At 44.9% G+C, this 9,378-nt stretch overlaps 1 protein-coding gene across 1 annotated transcript in view; it reads left to right on the top strand.

The window, feature by feature from the left end:
- Nucleotides 1-580: 580 nt before the first annotated feature.
- LOC138268631 (nuclear receptor coactivator 5-like) overlaps nucleotides 581-9,378 on the top strand; it is a 294,146-nt gene continuing 285,348 nt past the window's right edge. The window contains exon 1 of the mRNA XM_069218473.1: nucleotides 581-714. The gene's annotated coding sequence lies outside the window, so the exon portion shown is untranslated. The remainder of the gene's footprint in view (nucleotides 715-9,378) is intronic.

The raw sequence follows: 9,378 nt of genomic DNA, 5'->3' as shown, positions 1-9,378 counted from the left end.
CTAGGTTAATCCACAAACTCTGGGTACCTTTAGAATCCCTATGCTATTGGGGAAAAAGGACGCAAATTTGACGTGGATTGCTTGTGAACAAAAAGTTATGAGGGCCTAAGCGCAAACTACCCAAAATAGCCCAAAAATGGCTCGGCGGGGGTGTGTGGGGGGGGGGGGGGGGGGAGGCAGCCTGTTAGCGAAAGGGTTAAACTTAAAGGAAACAAGGTCTGATTATAAGACACAGAAAAGGGACATCAGTGTTCAAGGCATCCAGAGCCCTTCATTCACTCGTAAAATAAAATGTCTGCTACCTGTTATTTTTAAAAACTCCCGTAGTTCTAGTGAAGACGTCGTAGCAGTTATTTGAAATGACAGGTAAACACGTAAAGTTCAGGGTACTGTACACCGTCGTCGAGGAGCACGTTGAACCGCGCAATGTAACGTGCAATGTCTTTGTGCTATAGAATTTGAGCGGTCAATCGTGGATTTTGGTGGTTCTCCGGAGGTGGCGCTCTCACGCTTCTGATGGCTTGACGTCGCTCTTGCCAGCTTTTCGCTCTATCGCCCTCCCCTTTCTATCCCTACTCTGTGGCCGCCTCTCATTCTATTAGCCGTGCGGTAAGGCGAGTAACTAACCACCGCCGAGCTTCAATCCGTGAGCGGGAGACAACACTCCCACCTTCCAGGCGGAACCAGAGGTGGACGGACCGCATCAAAAAACAGGTAAGACAGCCTTGATGACCGTGTTGGGTGCGTAGGTCAAGTCAGTCCGAGGCACGCGAAGATTGCAGCCACCGACGGACAAAGGAAGGCAGCAGCTTTTGAGCCGCGGGGAAACCCCTGCTTATACCTGTCTACATATTTGTTTTGCCCTTGCCTCTTTCAGAGTCCGTACAACCCGGGCCACTGGATGATGATGCCGCCCATGCAGAATGGTGGGAGGGCCCTCATCCACGGTTTGTGGCCGTCCTAGGGTCCCTTTTCCCAGTGCCCAGCCTGCAATAGCAGACCTCCCGCCTTTCTCACCGTTTCATGGGATAGCTCTTCTGCATGCCACTTTTCACTGCTCCTTACAGCCTAGCTGCCACCGTATCCGTGTATTTAGAAAGCCCCCACATTTTTGTTCGGTTCTCTCAGACCTTCCGGTATTAGAATTTGCATTCCAATAGGACCCTCGCCAGGAATTATTTTGTAGGGCTTCCCGAAGGGTTGCGCCCAGGGTCATGCTTGTGTCCATGGAGCGCCCATCGTAATTTTCCTGTTTTCCCTACCGCTTTATCGTGGACCTAACCCCCAAGCCCTTTGGTTAGATTTCTAGCCAGTTGTGTTTGCTACAGAAACGTGCCTTTGGGGACTATCCAAGTTTTATTTAAATATTTCAAAGTCGGTTAGATCGGGGAGCTCCGTTGTGGATGCTGCTTTACGTCGCAAGCATTTTATAGATACCCGACATAATTGAAGGATAAGACAGTTGTTAATGGCTGCTCATGAGCGGAAGATATGAGTGTTATTTTTTTAAAATGTTTGCCAAGACCTAGCTGGAAGGAGCAAACACTTCAGTTGTCACCCGTAGGATGCAGGTAGGCGGCCAAAAATTGGGAAGTAATGTAACAATTGTGTATGACCGGAGCTGCACGCGGAACCATTTTTATTTTATTTTGCCCTTCTGGTAATATTTTATTTACTATACAGCGTAGTGTTGTGCTATCGAAATCCCTCGTAGGTCTGTAAAAGACACATCGTAATAGTACAGTTGTCATGGTTTTGATGACATGAAGGGACTCGGGCGTTTCACATGCTTTAGAGTCCGAGTCCTCAGTCTCTCTAGTTTTATCTGCCTAAACGAATGTTGAAAGTTTTCACAGAATGTTTGTGGGCGGTGCCGAGAACCTAGAATTTGGTCCTAGCGTCAACTGAGCCAGTAGAATGCTTTCAGAGGAGGACTAGTGTGGTCTTGTTTCTGTCTTCGAGATATGCTGTATTCAGTTTGTAGACTTCCATACCACCCATATGCGTGCTATTTGCTGGTTTCATTGTCATTCTGATATTCTTTATTCCGATTTGTTTATGGAATGCATTTGCCTTGCACATTGTAGTGTTTATCCATCCCCGAGAGCAGGGACTGATTACAATTTCTCTCCACTTTTACCGTCCTAGAATCTGTTTTAGAATTTTTATTTTTATTTTTTAATAAATACTCGCTTCAGTGGCTAGAGCTCTGACGGCCTGGAATTCTGTGGCTTATGTTCCATCAGTAAGCACCGCGCTTAATGTTTGAGCGCGCCTTTTATTTTATCAGCACGGCGGCCGCTTCACAGCTGCCACACTGATCCTCTTCAGGTGCTAAGCGAGCTAGAGTGCTTAGTTATCCAATTAATCCGTTGTCTCTAGGGCCTGTTAAATTTAGTTGGACGTAGCCCTCTTCTTTCAGGAGGGATGGTGCATGCTTTGTGTGCCACGGAATGGTACTCAAAATGCACACTTTACAGAAGAAAACTTTCTCTGGCAAATATAAGTTTGAAGTTTCTTTCATCTTTACCTCGTGATCAAGAATCTCAAGGGGTTTAAATTACAAAATATGTAAGTTAAACACTTCTAGTGTCACTGTCATTTACCAAACGATAATGATCATACTAAGGTCGCTATATCTATAACTCTTTCAGATGTGGTCAGCAAACTACCTTTTGGCATATGAAAATGTCTACCTTTTAGAAATTATGCAGTCTGTTATCTCCACGTTATCAGTTATGCTCCACTGCAAGTACTACAGTGCCATCATGGCTACTCGATTTATATATGCGAACTACTGAACGTCCTCCCTCTCAGCCAACAAGTGTAAATTCCAGCATTATACTTTTGTTTGCAAGTAGCCATCTTTCAGCAGTGTGATGTCCACACAGAGAAGCAACGTGTGGGGCACAATCACTTCTTAAACCAAATGTACATAATTTTGACATAGCAAAATAAAATGCACATTTAGTGTGAGAATTATGAACATGAATGTCAAAAAATAAAAATCGAAAGTTAATAAAAAAAAAAAAACAAGTATGTATTTTGTGACGAGTTTAAATTTTGTTATATCAACTCCACATCAAAGTATAACTGCTAGGCAATGCATTAGTAATATTCTGGCTGTGCAGAACAAGATAGGCTGCCAGGTGCCTAGCCATTGCTCTTGGCTTTCGGGTGGGGCATTTGCATTCCCTTGTGTGATGCAGGCAGAGTTCTTGCCCGGTCTCAAGGGGGTTATTAGCGTACATCCATCTTGGCAGTGTTGTGTTCATTTTCTAGCTGCTGCTCAAAGGTGTCTTGCAGATGAGGATGATTTAATTTATTGGAGCTGAGTCACGAGGGCAACTCTACCCGAGGGGTCACGTCTAGGTCTTCAGCTTGGATCGCTGTGGCATGTTTCTGACCCCGGGGTAGGATTGCAATCTAAAACAATCCCGGCACCCTAAAAAAGTGGCCCACATTTGCAGATTGCACATTTTTGCAAAACCGTGATTAGTGTTTTAAGTACCATACCAAATACATTAACTCCCCTTCATAACACGTGACTAAAAGGCATTGATGTTAGCTTGCGCATTGCCACATGGGTCAGACCTGTTGGCTATGCCATCACTTGTAGTCTAGCAGTGATTGTTGTTGGAGGCCAAAGTAGGTGATGTTGCAGTTAGGGATGTTGAATTCCTATAGCCCCATGTCCAGGACATTGTTTGGGGTCAAGGACAACAAGTTTTGATTTTTGTGTCCTTGGAACAAGTAGGCCGCAGCCCCCTGCAGCACAAACTTTGTCTGCCAGTTTACAGGTGTCAGGAAAGAGCACTGTCTGAAATTGAGGTAATATTTATGTCCATATGTTAATGATGTTCAAACTTGTATTTATGGTTCACTAATGCAAGGCCCTTATTATTAGGGTGAGCACTCTAAAAAAAATGTTGTCTGCTTGGACTGCACTAGTGACGGTGGTTACAATATAAAAATGCATACACACGTGTATGCAACGTTCGATAGACTGTGTAATGCTCCCAGCATGCTCTCTGGTTTGATGCATATATTTGCAGGAGTTTAAAAGCAAGATTGGGCATTCTTTGCTTTCAAAATAAAATGTTCATAAAAAACTGCAACTAGGAAAAATGTTTTGCTAAAACTATTGTGAAATTTAGGTACCACTTCTTTGAAGCATCATTCAGTAAAATGTTGATGCATGCTTGTTTTTCCATAAAAATATTTATAATGGAAAGATCAGTGTGACCAGTTATAAAAAGATTATGGGGAACATGAAAATAAACAAGCATTTTGATTTGGTTATTGTGAAACGTTGTTATTGTTGGGAGCTGCAGGGCCCTCACCATCATAACAAACATTGGCAAAATATTTGTGGACTCAAAAAGCACACCTTGATACAGTAATTCAGGACACGGAACAAATAAACTTTATGTGCCAATATGCTCCTTGTGAAAGAGTAAATTCTGTCACTCAAAGTGAAATCAGCCAATAAATAGAGAGAGAATTTTAATACAAACAGTCTTGGATAACCGATTAGGGGCCAAGTTCTTAAAGAAAATCACAAAAGTGCAGGCGATGCATTAGTGCAGACTTATAGCACTCATGAATTCACATGTATTTACAGAAGTAGGCCAAGAAAATGTACTCCTAGAAAATGTGAACTGTGCAAATATGCATGTGTAGATGTGCTCATATGAAAATCTGTTGAGTGTTTACAAGTTCTTTTTCCCAACCCAGGAAGTAGTTTTAATTCTGCCCTTGTCAGGAGTACATTTTCAACCTTTCTCTGTATGGGAAAAGATTACAGAAGAGCTGGTGAAAATCCCTAAAACATGCAAGTTTTTGGGTTTGCACAGACTTTAGAGGGCATTCCAACCCTAGAACAAGCTTATCTCTATCTCCAGCCTCAGGATGTAGATATTCTGAAAGGTGCCGTAAATAAAGGAACTGCTAGTGTTCAAACCCTACAACAGTATGAGCCCTGGCGTAATTAAAGAGGCTGTTACTAGAGCTCTTAAATAGATTGCTGCTATATTTTGTTGCCGCAATACATTTCACCAAAGGGACAAGTGGATTGTGTTTTTTAATATATATTTTTTTACAGGGCACGTAGATTTAGGAAGCAACTTGTCCCATGAACAAGTAGATATTTTATAAAATTCAACACCCCTGTCCGGACTTGATGGTCGGATAAAAAGACTGCAGCATTGCCTGGAGAGTGAACATTTTGGTCACAGCATTTAGTTGTGGAGTCAATAACAGTCCTGCATGAGTGTTTCTCCAACTTCTCTTCCCATTATTAGTCTTTAAGGGTAGTGAAATAGGCTTGCTTTCATAACTATGATCTGTATTCTTTTCAGACATGGTAAGTTCTCCATCCGGTGAAGGGCGTTGTCTTAGCTCAGTGTAGGAAGTTGGCTCTGTATGTGCTATTTCAAAGTAAGGAATAGCATGCACAGAGTCCAAGGGTTCCCCTTAGAGGTAAAATAGTGGTAAAAATAGATAATACTAATGCTCTATTTTGTGGTAGTGTGGTCGAGCAGTAGGCTTATCCAAGGAGTAGTGATAAGCATTTGTTGTACATACACATAGACAATAAATGAGGTACACACTCAGAGACAAATCCAGCCAATAGGTTTTGTTATAGAAAAATATCTTTTCTTAGTTTATTTTAAGAACCACAGGTTCAAATTTAACATGTAATATCTTGTTTGAAAGGTATTGCAGGTAAGTACATTAGGAACTTTGAATCATTTCAATTGCATGTATACTTTTCAAGTTATTGACAAATAGCTACTTTAAAAGTGGACACTTAGTGCAATTTTCACAGTTCCTGGGGGAGGTAAGTTTTTGTTAGTTTTACCAGGTAAGTAAGACACTTACAGGGTTCAGTTCTTGGTCCAAGGTAGCCCACCGTTGGGGGTTCAGAGCAACCCCAAAGTCACCACACCAGCAGCTCAGGGCCGGTCAGGTGCAGAGTTCAAAGTGGTGCCCAAAACGCATAGGCTAGAATGGAGAGAAGGGGGTGCCCCGGTTCCGGTCTGCTTGCAGGTAAGTACCCGCGTCTTCGGAGGGCAGACCAGGGGGGTTTTGTAGGGCACCGGGGGGGACACAAGCCCACACAGAAATTTCACCCTCAGCGGCGCGGGGGCGGCCGGGTGCAGTGTAGAGACAAGCGTCGGGTTCGCAATGTTAGTCTATGAGAGATCTCGGGATCTCTTCAGCGCTGCAGGCAGGCAAGGGGGGGGTTCCTCGGGGAAACCTCCACTTGGGCAAGGGAGAGGGACTCCTGGGGGTCACTTCTCCAGTGAAAGTTCGGTCCTTCAGGTCCTGGGGGCTGCGGGTGCAGGGTCTCTCCCAGGCGTCGGGACTTAGGATTCAAAGAGTCGCGGTCAGGGGAAGCCTCGGGATTCCCTCTGCAGGCGGCGCTGTGGGAGCTCAGGGGGGACAGGTTTTGGTACTCACAGTCTTAGAGTAGTCCTGGGGTCCCTCCTGAGGTGTTGGATCTTCACCAGCCGAGTCGGGGTCGCCGGGTGCAGTGTTGCAAGTCTCACGCTTCTTGCGGGGAGCTTGCAGGGTTCTTTCAAAGCTGCTGGAAACAAAGTTGCAGCCTTTCTTGGAGCAGGTCCGCTGTCCTCGGGAGTTTCTTGTCTTTTCGAAGCAGGGGCAGTCCTCAGAGGATGTCGAGGTCGCTGGTCCCTTTGGAAGGCGTCGCTGGAGCAGGATCTTTGGAAGGCAGGAGACAGGCCGGTGAGTTTCTGGGGCCAAGGCAGTTGTCGTCTTCTGGTCTTCCTCTGCAGGGGTTTTCAGCTAGGCAGTCCTTCTTCTTGTAGTTGCAGGAATCTAATTTTCTAGGGTTCAGGGTAGCCCTTAAATACTAAATTTAAGGGCGTGTTTAGGTCTGGGGGGTTAGTAGCCAATGGCTACTAGCCCTGAGGGTGGGTACACCCTCTTTGTGCCTCCTCCCAAGGGGAGGGGGTCACAATCCTAACCCTATTGGGGGAATCCTCCATCTGCAAGATGGAGGATTTCTAAAAGTTAGTCACTTCAGCTCAGGACACCTTAGGGGCTGTCCTGACTGGCCAGTGACTCCTCCTTGTTGCTTTCTTTGTTCCCTCCAGCCTTGCCGCCAAAAGTGGGGGCCGTGGCCGGAGCGGGTGGGCAACTCCACTAAGCTGGAGTGCCCTGCTGGGCTGTGACAAAGGGGTGAGCCTTTGAGGCTCACCGCCAGGTGTCACAGCTCCTGCCTGGGGGAGGTGTTAGCATCTCCACCCAGTGCAGGCTTTGTTACTGGCCTCAGAGTGACAAAGGCACTCTCCCCATGGGGCCAGCAACATGTCTCTAGTGTGGCAGGCTGCTGGAACTAGTCAGCCTACACAGATAGTCGGTTAAGTTTCAGGGGGCACCTTTAAGGTGCCCTCTGTGGTGTATTTTACAATAAAATGTACACTGGCATCAGTGTGCATTTATTGTGCTGAGAAGTTTGATACCAAACTTCCCAGTTTTCAGTGTAGCCATTATGGTGCTGTGGAGTTCGTGTTTGACAGACTCCCAGACCATATACTCTTATGGCTACCCTGCACTTACAATGTCTAATGTTTTGTTTAGACACTGTAGGGGTACCATGCTCATGCACTGGTACCCTCACCTATGGTATAGTGCACCCTGCCTTAGGGCTGTAAGGCCTGCTAGAGGGGTGTCTTACCTATACTGCATAGGCAGTGAGAGGCTGGCATGGCACCCTGAGGGGAGTGCCATGTCGACTTACTCGTTTTGTCCTCACCAGCACACACAAGCTGGCAAGCAGTGTGTCTGTGCTGAGTGAGAGGTCTCCAGGGTGGCATAAGACATGCTGCAGCCCTTAGAGACCTTCCTTGGCATCAGGGCCCTTGGTACTAGAAGTACCAGTTACAAGGGACTTATCTGGATGCCAGGGTCTGCCAATTGTGGATACAAAAGTACAGGTTAGGGAAAGAACACTGGTGCTGGGGCCTGGTTAGCAGGCCTCAGCACACTTTCAATTGTAAACATAGCATCAGCAAAGGCAAAAAGTCAGGGGGCAACCATGCCAAGGAGGCATTTCCTTACACTCAGTGTGAGAAAGTTTCTATTATTTAATTTGTTGGAATCTGAAAACTGATTTGCTTGACATCTACTTGGGGTTAGAAGATGAGATGGGAAAGAGCGTATCATGGGCACACTTAAGTGTGGGGGGGAAAAAAATGTTGCACAATGAGAAAGAGCTGTGGAATCCGTGTGATTGGAGGAATGATCAAAAGGCATATTCAGTGTAATGCTGACAGAACATGTGCACAGTTACTTTGCTGCTGTATCAATGGGCGCTGACTACGAATATGCAAGCTGCTGTAGATGCACATTTCTATTCATTTTGATTTCCTGGTGCCTGCTTCAAGACACATGCTACACGAATGTGTTGGTGTTTAGCTTCCTGGTGCTGATAGTTTTTATTGTTAATAAATCAATTACCTTTTTCCTGGTAGTGGGATATTCTTTGTGCGAGGAAGGGACCAGAAAATCCAGAGTTATACAGCGATAAGGGGGTAATGTTCATCCAGAACTCTGTACTTGCGACCTGAGTCAACAGTGGCAAAGGAAAGCGCACACAGACGCTTGTAAATTACCACTGACCACTCACTGTCCTAAAAGCCTCAAAATTGCCTTCAATGGTATGTGGACTTTCTTACTTTGCAACCTCTTGATGGTTGCACGACATGGTAACATTGGAGCTGTATAACTGAAAGACTCGTGTATGAAGTGCTCCCTCCCAACACCACTTTCTGTTATGGAAAGTTTATGTGAGAAGGTGTTGCCAGTAAAGCTTAAGCTTTTCCCTCTCATCACCCGTTTGCAAAGTTATTGATATGTAAGAGATTCCACATAGTTTTACCCAGAATGCTTTGATACACAAAAATAAATACATTAAAGATGTTAAGGTAGAGGACAAGACTTATTAAAGATAAACATTTTATTAGTTTAAAAGGATGGTTAAAAAAAAAAAGCTTTGTGCACAAAAAAGTTTTGGAAAAGAAGATTTAACAAATGCTGCTTAGGAAAACAATTTTAGCACATGGAACTCAAAGTAGACTAGGCCAGTGAAAGCTTGGAAATCGCACACTGGAAAAAAAATTCAGCTGAAACTCAAGTCTGAGCGAGTCGGATTGATAGTTTCAGAGGGTCAAATTTAGAGTTTGGTTTAGTAATGGTTAGTGGTTGTAGGATTGTCTTTGTATAGTACAGCCCAGTGCCCACTGAGAGGGAAGACATGCCTCGCCATCTCTAGTTTTTGTGCTTGAGGGGGGCATTCAGTGCCTATGGTCTGCCAAAAGAGATCAGTCGTGGTCCACATAAGGGAGAACT

This window comes from Pleurodeles waltl, chromosome 12, assembly GCF_031143425.1.
Source record: "Pleurodeles waltl isolate 20211129_DDA chromosome 12, aPleWal1.hap1.20221129, whole genome shotgun sequence".
Taxonomy (NCBI): domain Eukaryota; kingdom Metazoa; phylum Chordata; class Amphibia; order Caudata; family Salamandridae; genus Pleurodeles; species Pleurodeles waltl.
Note: the sequence above shows the minus strand (reverse complement) of the source record. Positions and strands in the feature narration are given on the sequence as shown.